Below are 20,265 nucleotides of genomic sequence, written 5' to 3' on the forward strand. Positions count from 1 at the left end.
GAATAATGTCATTAGAACTTTTATGAGAATTACATAGAATCTGTACAGCGCTTTTGGTAGTATGATCATTTTGACAGTATTGATTCTGCCTATCCAAGAACATGAGAGATCTCTCCATCTTCTAAGGTCTTCAATTTCTTTCTCTAGTGTTTTGTAGTTTTCATTAAAGATAACCTTCACCTCTTTTGTTAGATTGATTCCTAAATATTTTATTTTATTTTTTGAGGCTATTGTAAATGGGATGGTTTTCCTAATTTATCTTTTAGCTGATTTATCATTGGAATACAGGAGTGAAATTGATTTATGGGTGTTAATTTTGTATCCTGATACTTTTCTGAATTAATTTATGAGTTCCAGAACTTTACTGGTAGAGTTCTTTGGTTCTTCTAAGTATAGAATCATATTATTGACAAACAGGAATATTTTGAGGTCTTCTTTTCTTATTAATATCCCTTTAATTTTCTTCTCCTGGCTAATTGCTATGCATGTTAAATAGAAGAGGTGAAAGTTATCAATCTTGTATGATTCCTGGTTTTAGGGGGAATGAATGCCTTCAGGTTTTTTCCTTTTAGAATGATGCTGGACTTGGGTTTGACATATATAACTTTTACAATATTAAGATATGTTCCTTCTATCCCTAGTTTCTCCAGTGTTCTAAAGATGAATGGAAGCTGTATTTTGTCAAACACCTTTTCTGCATCTATTGATATAATTACACAGTTCTTGTGTTTAAGTCTATTGATGTGATATATGTATTGATTGTTGTATGTTGAACCAATTCTCCGGGATACAAAAATAACTGAAAAAGCTTAACACCAAAAAATAAAACAAACAAACAAAAATAATCTAATCAATATATGAGCAAAGGAACTGAATAGACCCTTCTCAAAAGAAGAAATATGAATTGTAAACAAATATATGAAAAAATGTTAACATCTTTAGCAATTAGAGAAATGCAAATTAAAACTACACTGAGATTTCATCTTACTCCAGTCAGATGGAGTGATAATGACAATTATAAAGAATTCAAGTAACAATAAATGTTGGTGAGAAAGTGGTGAAAAGGGAATGCTCAGACATAGTTGGCAGGACTGTAAATTGGTTCAACCCCTGTAAATTGGAAAGCAGTATGGAGATTTCTCAAAAAAACTAGGAATAGAACCACCATTTGACTCACTCCTATGCATATAGCCAAAGCATTTAAATTCAGCACACTATAGTGATTCAGTCACATGAATGCTTATAGCAGCATAATTCACAAGAGATAAGCTATGGAACCAAACTAAATGTTCATCACCAGAAGAATGCATAAAGAAATTGTGGAATATATACACAACAGAATATTACTCATTTATAAAGAAAAATTACTTTCTGACATTTGCCAGTAAATGGATTGGCCTGAAGACTATCATACTATGTGAAATAAGGCAATTCCAAAAAAAAAAAAAAACAAAGGAAGAATGTTTTCACTGATATGTGGAAGCTAAATCACAACAATGGGGTGGGGAGCGGGGAGCGAGAAGTTGAGTAGATTAGATAATGGGGAATGAAAGGAAGAGGAGATAGAAATAGTAAAAACAGTAGAATAAATTTAACATAATTTTCCTATGTGCACATATGAAAATACGTGAATCCTACCACCCACAAGAATGGGATCCTAATTAGAATAAGACATATTTCATGCTTGTGTAATTTCTTCAAAACGGATTCAACTGTTATGTATAACTAAAAAGAACTAATTAAAAAATTTAAATGCTGTGAGGCAGTAAAAACCTTTCAAAGTGATTGTAAATGGTGAGAGAGAAGCTTGAGTTGGAGCACCATGAACTTTCTCTTTTATATTAAAGCATTACAGTGGAAAGCGAAGGAGATATGTTAATACGCACATCTGCATGAAATAGGACTCGTTCACTTTCAAATTGCAAAAAACTAAAGTTAATAACCAAGGAAATAAAAGAGTTTAATATCTCATGAAATAGTAAGAATCTTGACTTGCATTTCTTTCAGAAAGGACTGTCTGCATGGTACTTAATGTTGGTGGTCTGGGTTGCGCTTTCTGAAGCTCTTTCTTTCTGCATTGAACATCTACTCTAAACCCCCCAAAATATATGAGGAACAGTGATTACAGTTAATAATAATGAATTGTATATTTAAAAATTACTAGTAGAGTAGATCTTAAATATCTCACCATGAACAAACAAACGCAAGGAGATGAATACATTAATTAGCTCTATTAAGTTATTTTACAATGTGTGCATATATCAAAATATCATGTTATATATGACAAATATGAACCTTAATAAAGAAGATAAAAAGTAAAGTGCTATCAACAGTGAAAACGAAAATGAAGACTGCAAGTGAGGTTTTGGAAGTTTGTATCATACAAGTCGGAGAGATGCTACTTTTTGGAACATTTCCAATTTATATCTTAGCTTACAAAACATTTTCTAAGAGCCATGTTTCAAAAACTGACAGATTCCAGGTGTATTTTCATAAGTGGATTCTGGCTGTGTTTATATAAATCACTTTAAACAAGAAGATTCTAAGAACAATCCTTGGATAAGACTGATCTTGCTAGCAAAACTTGATGTAGAGCCCTATGGTCCAGTTAACAATTTGAAAGGAATTTAGACCAATTCTTTTCTGGAGTCCTTGGCTCAGCCTTTCTCGATACTTCCTTAGTTGGGTATGTATTTAAATAGATATGAAAAACTTCCAGAAGGTTTATCAAATCAGTTGAACATTTGTTCTTCCCCCCCTTGCACTAAATGATGGTCCTTAACTGTTCCCGATCCTCACAAACAAAATGTTGTCAGTCATTTTTACCATTCCAGTGGGTGTGAGATGAAATTCACTTTGGTTTTAATTTGCATTTCCCTACTGACGAGTGATGTAGAACAACTTTTTGGGTGACTACTGGCCTTTCTGAAATCTGTTGTAGAGAAATGTCTATTTGAGTCATTTGCCAGCCTTTATTGCTACATTTTAAAATTTTATTTACATGTGTATGGAAATATAAGTATTACACTCACATGTAACAACTCATTTTTTCATGATAACTACATTCAAATTCCTATTTCCTAGTAATTTTGAGATATGCAGTGCTTATTGTTAACTATACTCACTCCAATATCATATGTATACGTGCATATATTTTTGACAAATTCTATTGTATTAAAATTTTTGTGAGAAGTGCTTTTGTGTCCTAGAAAATTTTTATCAACCTCAAATTTGCAAAGATAACCCCTGTGTTGTTATCTAGTGGCTTTATTGTTTACCTTATGCATGTACATACATTTTCTATTGCATATGTTTTACCCTATTTAATGTGTTGTCAGCAATTATAATAGTGTTTTATCATACATTTATGTATTCTGTTCAATATCATATGTTTCGGAGTTCCTCTTTTTCTTTTTAAAATACCTTGGCAACTTTGCCAAGCTTATATTGAAAATGTCTCTGTTGTTTTGTTACTGGACCACCTAATTTACTTTGTGTTGATCTGTTTATTAACTTTTTGACATAATTTTTTATTTTGGGGACTTCATTAATGCTATATACAGTTAAAATATAAAACTAAGCCAACAAACAATAGGAAGAAATTTATAAAAGAAAATGAATACAAACAAAGTTAAAATTAACTGTTTCAGACAGGGAAAAGTATCTTCCCCATTGACCATAAATGAGTGGCAGAATCATAAGGATTTAACATTTTAAACACTAGGAAGTATTCAGTTCACTATTGGCTTTATTATTGCTTCTGCTTTTCCTTTACCTTAAGGGAATGTGTCTTCTCCTATGGTGAATAAATGGTTTATAAATGGGAACAATTATGCATTTTCCTCTGGCTTTTATGTTCATGGTTGAGACAGAAATTACTGCATTCCTGAGAGGTAACCTAGTGTCTTTCATATCGTGGGAATCTATGTTGAGAGCAAACATTTAATTCCTGCTTACTCTGGTGTTTTAAATGTTCATTTTAATGACTGTAATTCCATATATAACCTTAGTGCTTGCTCATTTTTTTTTAAAAAAATTGAACTGTTGTGTAATGAAGTGAAAATACATTTACCTTGATGAAACTTTGGAGTCATATGATTTTTATTCAAGAAAAAAAATAGAAAAATGCAATACTGCCAAAATATGTTTCTTGGGAAAAAGAAATGCCAGATATAATGGCCTGAAGAGCTATAATGTGAAATATATGGGAAGCACTATCATTCAGAGTGTCTATAGCCAAGAGAAAATAATTGCTATTAGAAATGTGCTACAGTGAGATGCAACGGATCCTGTTCATAGAATCAGGCTGACTCTCAGTCACCTTTGTATTTTGTACAGAGTGGATCTGGAGCAAGGCCATTTTTAACAGCAGCCTGACGAAGGGATTCTCCTTCTCTCCATGAGATTCCACTTACCTTAAACATCTTTCGGGCATGACATAAATGTTGTGTCATATAATATCAAAGGCAATCACAGTTTGTACATGATTTCTATTTAAATATGGCTGAGGCATATGAAAGTCAAAAAATAGTTTTAGAAAGAATTAGCTATAGAAATAATGTTAAAGAACTATTTTGTAATGAGTTTTAAATTTTGAAATGCTGCTGTTTATTAATTTTTCCTCCTTTTCTTCTATATTTTTATTCTTTCTGTAGGCTGACTGAGGTATCCACAAAGTCTAAATGAAAATTGGATTTGCCAAAATTCAGCTTTTTATTTATTTCCACATTATGCTGGGAATCAAATCATAAGGTTTCAAAGAGCAGAATATGAGTGTATGACTAAGTAAAAGAAAAAAAGATCAGGAACAAAACTGAAAGAAAAAGATGACACTGTGTTGCGGAATTCCTCTTTGGGAGTTCCTCTGTAGTAAGTAGCTCTTACTGCACAGACAGTAAGAAAAACTAAGAGTTGGAGACTCTGATTTTACACAAACTCTGAAGCTCAAAAACATTCCTGATTTTGGGTGATCATCATGAAAGTAATAAATCAGAGTTTTTATTAGTTTGCTAGGACTGCATAATGAAATACCATAACCTAGATGATGTAAACAACAAAAATTTGTTTTTGTACTATGCTGATTATATCAATATGTCAGAAGGTTTGGTTTCTTGGAATATCTCTCTCTTTGGTGTGTGTGTATATATATATGTGTGTATATATATACATATATATATATGAAGTTTGAAAAAGTCCCATAATATATATGTATATGTATGCATGTGTGTATGTGTGTGTGTGTGTGTATGTGGATATGTATGTGGTCATCTCCCTTGTGTCTTCAAATGGTCTTCTCTCTGTGTCCATCCTATGTCCACATCTCCTTTTCATATAAGAATACCAACAACTGGACTAGAACACATGCGATTGATATAATTTATCTTTAACAATCACTTCAAAGACCCTTTCTTTAAATAGGGTACTGGCAGCTAGGATTTTATCATTTGAATTTTGAGGAGACACAATATAGTCCATAACAAGTTGAAAGCATGTAATAGATTTTCTTGTAGTAGAGCCAAGAAACCAAATGGGAGGAGGCAGCCACAAGTGAATGAGCCGCCATGTCTCTTTAGCTGTACTGTTCTTTTTATAATCTTTGTCCACAAATCTGTAGTTGTATACACCAACTGTCCTCATCCATGTTAATGACCCAGTCAGTAAACTCTTCCAAACTTTGGAGTTTTTTTTCCCAAAATGGGCAGTGACACTGTGAAAGGACAAGGTCAATTTCCAATGGTAAGAATGAGAGAATGGTGTATAAAATGGTCCTTACTAAACTGTAATTAATTTACACAATAGACCTATTGAAGAAATGGGACTTATTTAAACTTCATATTTATTTATTTCTGGGCCTTGAAAGAGGAGTAAGAACTACTTCAAAACAGTTTGTCAAAATTTAAACAAAGTAATACTATTTGGGGATAATGGACATATGCTTCTGATTTCAAATTACATATTACATCACTTTATTGAAGAGCTCTGAGTACAATCTAATGCATTCTTTTAGGATATAAAACTGATGATATAACAGATTAAATGACTCATTTGTCTCAAATGTCTTGAGATTGGATGATTGCTAGAGTGTCCATCAAAACATTTTCCCTCTCCATAAGACAAAATGAGTTAGGCCTCCTAAGAGGACTGTGACCATTAACCAATTACTAAACACCATTCCTTTCACCCACACACTTTAACACCAATCACCTTTGTGATAGGCTACTACACAACTAGTATTTAAGATATGTTCAATTTTTAGTAAATTGTTTTTTATGATTTGCCTTTAGTTACTTAAAGAACTGCTGAATATCAAAATCCCTTTCAAGTTTCTATTCTGCTTTAATTTACCAGTCACCAAAAAATATTTGCATAAAAGTGTGATACTTAAATAATAACACTTGCACATTGTGAGCTTGTGAAACCATTCCTATTCATTTTATTTTCTTCTATATTGAAGTTATGTCAATTCTTCAGACATGTAAATAAAGAAAAAGAGGACTCAGCTTCATTTTAGGAATACAGAATTACAACAAGGTAGCAATGATCCTTATTCTAGAGATAATGCTGACATTGATTTCACCTGACACAGAGGGAGAACCCATTAGCTTCACAGAATTTTTTTTTTCACAATAGAATACTGCAGGGAGGCAAAGCCTGTTTGACATGCCAGGTTGTGAAGTGCATCAAGGGGGTCATTGAAAGGTATCACACCTCTTATTCCTACTATTCAGGTGCCTTTTCCCCAACCATAAATTTTCTAATTAAATCTAACATAAAAATCCAAGTACATTTTTAAAATGTTATAAAAGTCCCACCATTTAATTAAAAGCATATTTATTTTGTTATATACATACTATTTTTCACTCATTAATTTTTATCTTAAATTGTAAGTAACTTTCCATAGTGTATGTAACAAAATATTAATGAGCCTTTACTATTTGTTGGTGTCTATATCAATACAATTTATTTGGCATTGATTCATCAAAGATCTTGTGTTTTAGATTAATTATGTCAGGTATTCTCAGCACTATTAATGCCTATGATTATCAATATCACTTGAATGATAGGAAGACTAATTCTGCATCACACAGCAAGTATATGATGGATTTGACACCCATTACAAATTTTGTCAGACTAAAAAACTTTAACCTAAAAGTGTCTTCTGTAGCAATTTTATGCTATTCTTCCTAAATATTTTTCTAATTATTTGTCATTTCTTTCTGAATATGTTTTTCAAATATGTAATCTGGCATATGTTATTTTAGTTGAATAAGAATGCATTAGCTTTCTTAAACAATTTTTTTTGTGGAGATTTAATCTGAATATCTATCAACCCCAAATTAAACTGATTTATTTATTATGATTTTATGAAATATAGGATTTATCCAGATCTTTAGTAATAGAGCTGTTTATTTACATAATTCAATGTTTAATATTTGTTTCATAAAAATTTAAAGCATTATATAAACTTACAATTCTCCTTGATCTTTGTAATTCCAGCTTTCTCAGATATAACTATTGTTATGACATCAGTATAGCTGAGTATGTTTTGTCCTTTCTATATTTCTAAGCCTCTTATACTGTAAATAAATGGGTGGATTTGTATTTATTTTCATTGCTGCAGGGATTTTTTTTTTAAGTCTAGCAGTAAAAGTTACTATGATTATCATCTCTAAAAAACATTTCCATGAAGGAGGAAATATTATCAGAGTTCAAATCTGGGGCAAGAAATCTACATGATAATATACTCCTAGAATATTTTATCATACATAGAAAATATCAGGAAGTCTGGCATCCTGTGAAAAGATTCAGGAGGCAACTTGAAGAAGTTCTTAGCGGCAAAAGATTTTTAAAAATCCAATAAAGTTAGTAAGAGCATTTCATTCAGATACCTAACATATATTTAAATTCTTGATTTTATAATAATACAAAAGGAATCTTATTGGTCATATTAGGGAATGCTAAGAAAATAAACCATTTGTTGTAAAATTCTTTTTTTTTTCACTATAGGGTATTGACCCCAGAGGTGTTTAACCACTGAGCCATATCCCTGTTCACTTCTTATTTTTAATTTTGAGACAGGTTTCAATTGCTTAGTGGCTCATTAAGTTGCTAAGTCTGTCTTTGAACTTGCAATCTTCCTGCCTCAGTCTCCAGGGCTAGTAAAATTCTAACTAAAAAAAAAAAAAGGAAAGTATTTAGACTAACTTTACCAAATCTGTTTACCTCAGAAAAACTGAGAAGTTTATCACTGTATAACAATTCCAAGAAATAATTAAAGAAAGAATGTTTTTTCATCTCCATTGTTCATTACTTTATGACATACTTGACCTAAACAATGAATGATAATGGCTAGTAATATCACAAAAAATAAACACACAAATAATGTGTACCACTTGCCCGGGTAGAAGTTTGCAATAACAGTTAGGAAGAAATTTGCTAAATAAAAATAATGAATGTGAAGCAGATCAATCCTCTAGAGTAAAACTGTCCAATATAAATGTCTGTGATGATAAAAATATTCCATGTCTGTACAGTTTGCTAAGAAATCCAATAACCACATGGTGTACTGTGTGCTTGACGATAGCTAGTATAACTGGATGTTTAATATTATTTAATGCTACATGATCTAAATTTAGATTTAAAAGTTTACATTTATCTGGTGGTAAGCATATTGGCATAGGAGCTCTAGATCAAAGGTTAATTTACAGAAAATACAAATATCAAAATATGTCTCAAAAGAAACTATGGGGATACAATCTGTAATATTCAGATTGTGCCAAGTGGCCCAATTCTTCAGTTAAAATATATATAAGAAAAAAATAATGAAGATAGGATTAAAAGGCATTTAAGGCCTCTCAGAGAAAAGAAAATGATAATATGTGTTAATGTTCATTAGTCCACAGAAGGGCTTTGCCATACAGTTCCATTTGTGATAGCACCTAGGAGAGAAGTAAACCTTTAGAAAGAATGATTGCATCGTTTCCTAGAGGCTGAAGCTCAGGAAGCTATTCTCAAACTTTCGAAATATTCTAGAACCTGTGAAACATCTGATGGAAATAAAAGAATTTTTGGATTTAATAGATATTGGAAACTCTGATGTATTAATGTATATCCCTAACTTGTTTCAATGTGATGCCTCTTTCTTAAAATTGCAAAATTTAAAAAAAATTTCTATCTAGTGTACATAAACGAATTTGCATTTTCTTGTTGTTGATGGCTGTATTAGTCAACCTACCATCACTATAACAAAATACCTGAGATAATCAACTTATAGTATAAAGGTAGGTTTACATTGGCTCACAACTTTGAAGGCTCCCATCTACAAGCAACTGGCCCTGTTGCTTTGGAGGCTCCCATCTACCCCAAATAGTGAGGGAGCAACTTCATGGCAAAAGTACATGGCAGAATAAAACTACTCACCTCATAAATCAGAATGAAATGAAAGAAAGAAAAAAAAAAGATCTCCTTTAAAAGCATTCCCAAAGATCTAAGGACCACCTACTCACTTTCACCTCCTAAAGGCTCCACCAGCTCTCAATAATGCCACTTTGAGGACAAGCCTTTAATATATAGGCCTTTGAGGAACATTTAAGATTCAAACTACTGCAGTGATATTAATAGTTCTTTCTACATATTCTTTTGTTTTTGAGTAATTGATAAATATTTTTTAAAATTTTTATTTTGAATGGTAGGCAGTTTCTTCATGATTTTAATAATATTTTATGTTATGCGTATGTCAAGAAACCCACTTGCAATGTTATATGTATTAATCATTCCATATATGCATTTTGTTTTAAGGTTTTGATTAATACATTCATATAAACATTTTTCATTTCATTGTAGTTTCTTTAGTAAAATTCAGATGCATATTTTAATACTCTCCTGACTATCTATTTTGTCAAAATATTTTGTGTGATGAATTTTTCCGAATTCCAGTTGTGAAGAACATGGCCAGTCTTTTCCATGAATCCAGGTCTGACATGTGGCCACAGGGGGACAGCGAATTTTACAAGCTTTTTAAATTATGCTACATTTTGTGTTGTAAGACCCTATTCTTGCAACTCAGGAACATAAAACAGAAGAAAGTATAGAGATCTAATTATAAATATATGTGTGTTCATAGGAATAGATAGTCCTCTTGGAAAGTGGTATTGAGTTAAATCACTCATGGAAAAAATGTGTATATTACTTTAGGTTAATGTTTGTAAGATTTATATTAGAAATGCATAATATTTATTAACATCATTGTTGGTAAGTATATATCAGTTGATTGTACAAGTTGTTAGAATGTAAAATTTATTAATCTACATATAATATGCCTTTCTGCTTTGGTAGTGAGTTCACCAAGCACATAGTCTGAAACATTTTGACAATAAATGATTTTGAGTAGCCTTGGGTAGGAGAATTATTAAAAATGACAAAATTTCAAACAATCTAAATTTATAGTGAGAAAAAAATACCTGAATGTATATCATATGGAGTATCCTTTGTTCAAAGAACTGCATCTTCCATGTATGATCCATCTTTACAATACATCTTTAAAATGCAACTGAGATTCACATTTCATCTTCTGAGAAATATTCATTTATATAATGAAAATGGTAAATTCTATGTGCGTGATCAAGTATGATCTTATTTATTTCTTCATTGATTCATTGGAGAAGTGTGAGATAGAATTAACTTTCTTAACTAACTAGTATAGCTATTTATTAGATTGCCAAAGAAGTGGTCCAATGTTACCAATATTAATAATTATCTAAGAAAAAATGTTTTATTAGACTTTAATCTATATGTTTTGTATTCCTTGGAATTTTCAAGAAAACTTGTTTTCCAGTAACCATATACATAATCCATAATCAGATGTAGTAAAAGTTCTTATTTAAAAATCAAGCTGAATTTTTTAGGATCAATAATTTGGAAAGAATCATTCTTAATCTTGTAAGGTCCATTATGAATTCTGACTTCAATAACTTCTGATTAATAACTTTAGCAATAATGTGATAAAAAACAATTAAATTATTAAAATTTAATGAATTAAAACTGACTAAATTATCAAATAGAGGACACTATTTGTAGGCTAAATTATGCATAACAGAACAAAATTAGATTTCATCATGTGTAAAACTTAGAGTGGAAAAAATTTAAAGCAATTCTCAGCATTATTCAAAAGTACTAATATTCATTTTGAGACCTAATTAAATGAGTAGTCCTAATTAAATGAATAGACCTAAAAATGGACACTAAACCAGTTTTTCCCTAAGAGGATTTATGAATTCAGACAATACAAAGTACTATCACAAAGCAACTTTTTACATCTTCTGCCTAATTTATGTCCCAGTAACATCCATATGTTTATTATCATATTAAAGATTATGAAATTCTCTGTGGTAAAGAAGTGAATTTAAGTATGTTTAACTTGTTTTTCCTAAACTTAATAGAACCCTGAATATGATTTCTCATGGATAATTTAATATTATTGTGTACATTCATAGTTTGCTAATTGCTGAGGTGACTATTGTTTTGTGTGCATAACTAGCTTGTTTTGTAGGAAAGACATGCTTCAATATCATTTCTTAAGGGATTAGAAAAAAATGTAGGCAGAATGTTTTGAAAAGATTTAATTTACTTATATTTTAAACTAGTTTTATTTAATAACTATCATTATAATTGCTATGTTTCAAGTAATATCATAGCACCAACATTTTCTAACTCATATTTTATTAGTACATTTAAATTTAATAGAATAATGGGCTTCATTGTGGCATATTTATACATGCAAATAACACACTTCCATCATTTCTATTCTCCCTTACCTTTCTTTACCGCTCCTCCCTCCTCTCCAGGACTTTCTTCTCTAATAGTGTCCCTGTTACATTCCTATTCTCTTGTCCTCTTAGATATCACACATGAGGGAAAGCATGTGATACTTGTCTGTCTCACTTATGTGGTTTAACATATGATCTTCAGTCCCATCCAATTTCATGCTAATGACATGGGTTTGTTTTTACTGATGGTTGATAATACATCATTATATTTATGTCACATATTTTCTAAAAAAAGCTGTTTCTACAACTTTGCTATTGAAAATTGTGCCAAAACATTTGGCACAACATTCCAATACATTTTTTTAATGGAAAAAATATGGAAAAATGTTTTATTTTTCCTACTTTCCAAATAGTCAAAGTTTTGTAGTCTTGAACAAATAAACCAAGAGCAGGAAAGAAAATCCTCTAATGATTTGACTTAAACATGCATGTACATTATGATAGGAAGGCCCAAGTAGAAATCCTTTATCAAGAGAGTAAATCAAATGCAATACCACGTTCTAGGATGATTTGTAGAGTTTAGTCTTTATCAAAACTTTAAATGATACAAAGCTATACTCTATCCAATCTCTTTTCAGTTCACCTCTGTGGTTCCTACAGCAATCAGAGGGAACCATTACAGCACAGAGGAAAATAAGATACATGACATCTAAATATAACATGATATCATGTGTGGCATCCTGGAACAGAAAAATAAATTGGGTAAAATCTGTTTCACTAATATTTTGTGAAGCAACCCATTCATTGTAGCATTTGGGATCAGAGTACTCCAGAAGAGACATCAGACTCTTTCCATGAAAAATAATAAGGATTTTATTAGGATATAATATAATTTAAGAAAGGTAAGTCCAAACTGTAAAAACAACCACTGAACTCTATTTTGCATCAGTTGATATTTGTACTTATGTACAATAAATACATAATGACCAGCCAGGCTTGGTGGTACATTCCTAGAATTCCAGAGATTTGGGAGGTTGAGGCAGGAGGATCACAAGTTCCAGGCCAGCTGGTCAACTACCATATCTCAAAATAAATAAAAAGGGCTAATGGGTAAATTGACTTTGTGTCCTATTGCTCAGTACCAAAATACATAAATATTAAAATAAAATTTGACCAGTAAAATTAGATTTTTTTTTAAACTTTCTAAGTCTCATAAGTGAATACACATTCCAGTTTAATTTAGTCACATGCCACCATTTGCTACAATACTGACAACACAATTTTAAATAGTCATGGAACAGGCATGAGAGATCCCAGACTTCCTGCCTAGAGTCAATGCTTGAGATAATTTTAAGGTGTGTCTTTGCGGTATCTCACTCAAAAATGAACTTTGTTTTTACCTTTTGATATTCCTTAACTTCTACTTGTTTCTCCACCACCTCATGACTCTGTTACAATCCTGCTCATTTGTCAACCTCTCAGCAGCCTCTAAGACTCAGAAAGGTCATTGTGGAGAAGAGAGAACACTAAAGTTGGGTATATATCTATGCTTTCTGCCTTTTCCCTACACTGTGTCTACAATTCCTCATTGTATTGTGAGTTCTCTGTAGTTAAATAATTTATTTACTCTACGTTGAATTTCTTTATGTTAAATAAATTTATTGATCCCTAGAAGTCTGAGGGAAACATATAATACTGAGTAAAAACATTGCAATACGTAGCTGTTTTGAAACTAACATTGATGGTGAGAAAATGGTACATAAATATTTACAATGTGCTAAATACAATGAAAAGTATTTTACATAGCATGTAATTTTATTGGATAACTAATTATTTGGTTTTTCTTTTTCTAACACTATCTGCCCATATGCTAATTCATAACATTTGCCTTATCTCATCAGAACACAGTAGACGTAAAATTTGGTCAGCTATCAAACCAGAAACTGCATTATGTTTAGTTTACTTTTTGCATATGATTTTCTATTTGATTAAAATAAATCTGTTGAATATTATAGATTATACTTTTATAAAATTTTAATCATATTTCTGTGTACATCACACCTTGAGTTTAATGGATCTCTCATATCCTCAATTTTCTAAATATTTCAATATGGATTATATGACTGAAATGAGTACAATTATTTTGTATTATTATTTATAATTTGTGACATTATTAAAATGGCTATCTCATAAAGAACGTAAGTCCCTATATTTGAAAAATATCTAAAAATCCGAGGTGCCTCAAATGCAACAAATTGAATAAGATTTTTTTTTGTCAGATTGATAGGAAGTAAAATTACATTACACTGTGTATGGATATAGCTTTATTTTATCTTTTTGCTGTCTTAAACACAGTGACATATTGTATCACTTTTGTTGGTTTTAAGATTTCAGATAATAAAATTATTTTTCACATGAATTTCTTCTTAAACTTGAGTAGGTTATGAAGATAACTTTAAGAGTCTGGAGCATTATCTTTTATTATAAAAAGGTACATCATTTAAATTGGGATTAAATTTATACTCTTCTTTGAAAGATCAGGGAATTAGCTCACCTAAATTTCCTCCCACATCTCCACCCATACGCTCACATTTTGATCATTTGTTACTCAAATTTGTTACTCAAATTTTGCTGCTACAACTTTAAATTTCAGAGTCACTTGAAATAAATTATAATGTAAAATAGATTAAACCTTTCACCATATAAGTACAGTAGAGATTACTTGAGGACCTACATTACTTCATCCTTGTTTGACTTAATAAATATTCCAGCATTTATATTAAGATTAAAAATGGAACAGAATGTTTCTGATATTTTCTATTACAGCATGAATATCAATTCAAAAATAGCAAATTCCCACTCAGTCTTCCTTTGTAGGGCAAGTGTTCAGGTTCTTTGGTCATTCTGCACTTCCCCTAGCTTCTCTGGTCATGAGATGACTTATTTTGTGATGTTTATTAGATTTACCGTCTTATTTGTTTTGTGAGCTGTTTGTTTTGTTTTGATTTTAGTATTTGCAAAAGCCATTTTCTGGTGTTTGAGTGGTTATGTATTTGTGAATGCTTGAGCCTTGTCCTTATTTGGTTAAAAAAAAAAAAGCTGGGTACAAAATTTTTGTTTTAAAATTTCCCTGTGCACTTTTCTAAAATGACCTATTGTCTCTGTTGCTGAAATATCACAAATTACTCCTCTGATTGCTTCTCTTTTATCTCATAAGCTTTGGTCTACAAGAAAGTCCAGGGGTATTATCTTTTCTTAACTTTTCTGGTTTGTCAATGTATATGTTCAATCTTATAGTTGAGCAACACCTTGGTTTAGTACAATATAGGGTCATATTTTATTTATCTGAGAAATTGTTTCATAGTCTTTCATTTTCTGGCACTGACCAGCATTCTCAAGGATCTATGTCTAGTTTCAATTTCCTCCCATAAAATCAAATTGCTCTTTTTTTTTTCCTGATTGTCTAAATTTATTTATTTATTTCTTGTTGTTGTTCTTGAAGTTCTGCAACTTAAAATAGTTGTTTCTCTGCGTGAATTATCTGTATCATTTGTGAGTGCATTCTTGAAAGTTCCTTTGTGCATATTCTTTAAAAAATACCATTTTAAATTCTTTTTCTTCTCACTGATATGCTCTCTTGAAAATAGAATTGTTTTTAATTTGCAAGATGCTTTCTTTTGTTGTTGTACCATCCTTTTCCTAATTTCTTCATACAATGTTATTTTGAAAGATTTTATTTTCCATTTTCATCTGCATCATTCTCCTTTGCAGTATTAGCTTTCTATTTTTGAAAAAAAAAACTCACTAAAAACTTAGTATCTGATGCATTTAGTTATTTTTTCAGTCTATTTACAAATGTAGGAAGGGTACATAATAAAAATTGTTCATTGTTTTGTTAACATTTTGAAATTTCCCTTCATATTTGTTCTTTTAAAAAGTTCTATAATCATATATGATTATATATTCATATGAATATATATGATTATATATATATGATTCCATGCTATAATTATTAAACAATTTCTAATCTGGGGGATTCACTTTATATGGAAGATTTTGGCTAGTGAGAGCTACGTCTATTTATCCCTTTTGTTTCTATATATTTTTCAGACTTTATTACTTTTAGATTCCAGGAATGGTTTCAATGTTTTTTGCTGCAGTCCAGGATCAATTGATTTTCCAAAAAGAGCTTTCTCTCTTTTGTTAAAAAGGGTCACAAAACCAATGATAAAACACCAAGTGTCCATATTGTTATTGAAGAGTTTGGTATGCAATTGACACTAGAATTTATGCAGGGATGAACCTCAGAAAATATTTTTAGTATGAACTTCTAAATACAATGAAGTTATTTTCTATTATCAGCTACCATTATAATCTGTATTATCATTTTTATTAATAGTCAGTTAACAGATCTTGCTTATATACTAAATCTGACATTGAATAAAAATGGTTTTAAAAGTTTTAAATAAAATGCTATTCTCACACATAAAATAATAAAGGATTATTTTTCCATTCATTTTTTAATTTAGCATAAGTCCAACTGAAGTAATAGAAGAGTTCTGTTCAAAGTTATTTTAAATAATTCCTTTGATTTTCTTTACATGAGCTAATTATATCAACAAAATAGTTATTTAGATTTGTTTTATTATACGTGTATTTTATACATTTTTATCTAATTACATAAATTATTTAAAATCTTTGAAATAGTGTACTCAGTTTCTATTTTCCCAACTTTTACAAAATTATCACTCAACTCTACAAATACTTGCTTCTCTTTTTGTTTTTATATATTTTTGTTTGTTTTATAAACGTGTATTCCTTTTTCCTTTTCTTAAATATATAATATTGTAAAACATCTGAAGCAAAAATATGCATTGCTTTTGTTCTCCTAATGAGATAAATAGCATAAGAATGTCAAAATATCCATTCATAGAGCTCTTCTTTACTGTTTTTTGTGAGGAGTTTTTTGAGATCCTTTTCACATGTCAGGCAATTAATCAATTAACAGAATATCTGACTTCAGGGAGAAGGATGGTAGAAGCAGTCCAGGCATCCAGACCTGACCTCCTCACAACTCAGGAAGGAGGCAACCAATTCAAGCACATTGGAGAGGTATATGCTCTAAGACTCCATACTACGTAGTCTGAGACCTGGAGGAACTGGAAGATAGGTTAATAGAGGAGGAAAACAGAACTCCAAGTTCCCTGACCTGGACATGTAGCAGGCAAGGGACATTAAAGAGAGAGGGCTGGGGTGAACATATCCTTAACCTCTCCAACTACTGGAAAAACTGTTGATAAGACAGACAAAATTCAAGACTCAGAGGCTCCTTGAAGCAGCACAAATAGATTAAAACCAAATTGTGAAAAGGAAGGTGAGCAGGTTAGCCATCAAGTAGAGCCCAAGCCTGACCAGTCACACCCTCTTACATTAGCAAGGTATTTCCCCATACCCAGATAAGTTAAAACAGAGAGAAGCCCTGTTCAGAGGGCCCTCTTAAGGATTCGGCCAGAAAGAACTTCTGAAAGGATCACTATTAGCTCTGAACCTCAGACACCCCCACCCTGTCCCTGTGAACAAGAAAAACAGAGCCAGTTGATGGAGACCTGAACTGGTTTAGGCTGATCCTAGATCCCCTCAGTCTTGGTGAGCCAGACAAGGGCAGAAAGCTCAGCCCAGGCTTGCTTAACTCAGACAGAGGCTACAAAAAAACAGCTTTGGCCCCAACAAAGAAAAGTTGATTCGCCAGGATGGCAAGTGACAGGGCATTGTTTCAATATTTTGGGGACCTTGAACCATTAAACAAGGGAATCAATGCTCACCATTTACAACCTGGTGTAGCAGAAACTAGATTCTGGTGAACCAACAGCTCCCCAGAGAACAGAGTCAACAAAAGTAATACTACTGTAGCACAGAACACCTGTGGAAAATGTCACCAGCTGTCCTGGATGGCCAGGTGAGCAGCATTCAAAGGAGCTGGCTGTATCAATAACTAAGATAATGGTGAAGAAACCACACAACACATGAACATGAGTTTCAAAGAAGGAGGGCAGGATGGCTTGGTGACCCCAAGGGTTAGCTCCACGTTGGGCAGTGCTGGTAAGAGCAAGAGAGTGAGCATACCTGAAACCCCTCTATTTATTGGGGAGAAGACATTCAATAGAATATTCCACCCAAATAAGGCAAGGGGTAGAGTTTCAAAGGTTGGAGTCTTGCTTGGTGATGTCTTGTGGTCAGCAGATTGATTGACATCTAGGCAAGTCATACTCATCTCTGGTGCTGTGTGAGATCACAGGCAGAGGGAGAGGAAAGGCACATTTGCCCAGCACAACCCCATCAGTGCACAATTCCAGACCAAGTTCCCTTATTCTCTCAAATGTGCATAGCTCACACACACAGCCCATGGATGACTCAAGACAGGAAAACCCACAACCAGTGTTCCTGCACACACAATTACCAGGATCTTCACTGTAGTGAAAAAAATTCTCGCTGAGGGGAACAGGGACACCAGTGTCCCACAGCAAACATAGGGGCACTTCAGAGCCTGCATCCTGAATTTCTGCAACATTAGAGTCAGGCAACTCACAACACTGCACCCTAGAAGACTACAAACAACTCTAACGTTCCATTTGATTATATAAATAACTGCTTAACTTGAATGCAATTTGTTAACTCTGTAGTCAACATTCTACTTCCAACTCATTTGAATGTAATTCATCTAATGGTTTAAACCATTAATTGGAATAAATCTTCCTATCTTTGTTGTCCTAGTTCTAAGTTATACCTGTTTATCTTTCCTTATGCTCATCCTTTTGCACTATCCACTACTACCTCAAATAACACCCATTCATCTTTCTACCTTGATGGAAATTACTATTTTCTAGCCCCACCTCTATCTTCCTTCCTTCCATTCTTCCTTTTTTCCTTTCTTTCTTTGTTTTTTTCTTTCTATCCCTCTCTTTCTTTCTCACAGTTTTCCCAAACTTTTTTCATCCCCTTTTAGAACTCATAAGGTTATATTGTTTGCTAAATTAAACTACTAATTTTTCACCCATCCCAGAACTTTTTTATAGGCTTAATCCAGAATTTGAGGAAACTAAAAGAACAACTGCAACAAGCTTTTGTTCTTTCAAGGTCGAATAGTATGAGGCGTGGCTCAGAAGTGATTACCATAGGGCTCAGTAGCATCTCTTAAAGTGGAGCTAGTACTGGGATCAACAAAGGGTACACGTTGAATTAAAATAACATTATTTAGATATCCTCCCAACCCAGGGTTCTTAACAAAAAGAACCTCACATAGTCGTCCTTTACTTAAAGAAGGAACTATGCTAATAGATGGGGAGACCTACAAACAGTATGAAAAAGCACAGAACCAACCATCCCAAACAGCCCATAACACTTCAACAAAAGACATCATTACCACTACAGTGGAAGAAATGTCAGAGAACTAATTCAGAAAACTCACAGTTAAAATTTTCTATGAGCTAAAAGATGATAAAAGGAGTGATAGCAGAGCAAAAATATAGGAAGTGAAAGAATAAAGAGATAGGGATTCTGAAAAAGAATCAGAGAGAAATTCTTGAAATGTAAGAATCAATAAACCAAATTAAAAACTCAATGAATAACATCACCAATTGACTAGACCACTTTGAGGACAGATTTTTCTGACTTCAAAGATAAAGTATATAAAATAAAATGAAAATAAAGTCAACCATAGAGAAAAGATGTTAAGAGACCATGAACAGAATATATAAGAAATCTGGGATAATATTAAAAGGCCAAATTCAATAATTCATTGGGATTAATGAAGGCACTGGAACATAAACTAAAGAAATGCACAATATTTTTAATAATATCAGAACAATTTTCAAATCTTAAGAATAAAATGGACTTGACTAGCATATGTGAGGCACTGGGTTCAATCCTCAACACCACATAATGTTATGCTCGAATTCGGTACCCCCAAAAGACCACCAGGGACCAAGATCGATGTAAGCAGCAAAGAGGTGTTTATTGAGAGGTAGCTTGGTCCTCCGAGCACACACAGCAACTGGTGATGCTGAGAGGCCCCAAGCCCAGGGTTTGCAGCAGTTTTATACACTCTTTGGGGAAGGCAGGGACTTCACATACATCATAGCATCTCTTAGCAAATCATCACACACCGCTGGAAAATCATAAAACAACGCTAAAACATGATTAGCATATTCACTGGTGGGAACAAGTTGGGTAGGGGTGATTGGTTAGTACAAGAGAGGGATTCATTTGAACTGATTGGTTTAAACCACGAGGTGTGTACCTGCTGAACTACACGGTTTCCCAACATGTTATCAACCACCATAAACTACTGGGAGGGTCATCTGGCATCCCAGATATTTTCCCTGTCTCATGCTGATTGGTGGCTGCTAGGGGGTTGCTATGGGTCCTCACCAAGCCTGACTGAGTCAGGGACACCTGGTTCCATGTTTAGTGGTAAATCAATCTGAATATCAACTGACTTCTA

This window comes from Ictidomys tridecemlineatus, chromosome 10, assembly GCF_052094955.1.
Source record: "Ictidomys tridecemlineatus isolate mIctTri1 chromosome 10, mIctTri1.hap1, whole genome shotgun sequence".
NCBI lineage: Eukaryota > Metazoa > Chordata > Mammalia > Rodentia > Sciuridae > Ictidomys > Ictidomys tridecemlineatus.